This window comes from Arachis stenosperma, chromosome 1, assembly GCF_014773155.1.
Source record: "Arachis stenosperma cultivar V10309 chromosome 1, arast.V10309.gnm1.PFL2, whole genome shotgun sequence".
Classification (NCBI taxonomy): Eukaryota; Viridiplantae; Streptophyta; class Magnoliopsida; order Fabales; family Fabaceae; genus Arachis; species Arachis stenosperma.
Window position 1 is genome coordinate 117,616,278 of NC_080377.1, and position 1,299 is coordinate 117,617,576.

A 1,299-nucleotide genomic window follows, 5' to 3' on the forward strand; every position below is an offset into this window, starting at 1 on the left:
AGAAATTTATGTGTTATTTTTAAGAAATTTTAGTGTATTTTTATTCTAATAAGTTCTACATAATTTAAAACTCTTCATCTTCCTCCTTGATGAATGGAATTTTTGACGGTTTAGAATTTCTCAAATAGAATCTCGTCGAAGTATAGTCTCTAAACCAACAATAATCCTTTCATACAAAAAGTTGTTTGTCACTAGTACAAACCCCTAAAATTTATAAACCGAAGTATTCAAACCTCGGGTCGTTCTCCCTAGGAATTACAATAAAGTGTCTTGTTATTGGTTATGAATTATTTTTGGGGTTTTGATAAGAGGCATGAAAGATAAATGGCAAGAAAGTAAACTAATGGCTAAAAAGGTCTTGGCAAGGGTTGGTGGTCAAGGATCTCTATCCTAATCACTAACCACAATATGAGAATTGGCAAGGATTAATCTCATTAAATCATCCTCTAACTAATAGTAAAGAAAAGTCAAATGAGCTATATCAATCCTAGTCCATAAGTCCTAACTCTCCACTAATTCAATTAGTGAGAACTAGAGTAAATGGCTCCCAATCATCAATCACTTGGACATTAGTAACTCAAGAGTTCCTAAGTTACCTTTCCAAGCCAAGAGTATAAAATTCTACTCTAAAATCCAACCAAGCATTTCATCAAACACTTGGAAGGCATAAAAGGAAAGCATAGTAAAATTGCAAGAAAAGTAAATCTACACTACTCAATTGCAAGGAATTAAACAACAACAAATCAAATGAACACAATTATTATGAATTACCTTGAATTGAATTGAAAGAGAAAGGAAGGAACAAAAGTGGATCTACAACAAAGTATAAGAACAACATAAAGGAAGTTACAACAAAAGAATAGAGGAAGATGAATGTAACAACAAAGAATTGAAAGGTAGAAGTAGAAGAAAGCAAAGATTAAAACCTAGATCTAAGAACTAATCCTAATCCTAATCCTAGAGAGAAGTGAGAGCTTCTCTCTCTAGAAACTACTTCTAAACTAATCCTAAACTAATGGTAACTAACATAATGGTTCTCTCTTCACTCCTTGGGTTAAATAGCATCAGAAATGAGTTGGATTGGGCCCACAAGGCTTTAGAATTCGCTGGCCACGTTTTACTTTAAGTGAACCAGGTGGCAGCAACGGCGCGTGGGCGTACTATGCGCGTGCGCGCCACCATACGTGTAGCAACTATGGCAAATCTTATATCGTTTCGAAGCCCCGAATGTTAGCTTTCTAACCCAACTAGAACCGCATCATTTGGACCTCTGTAGCTCAAGTTATGGTCATTTAAGTG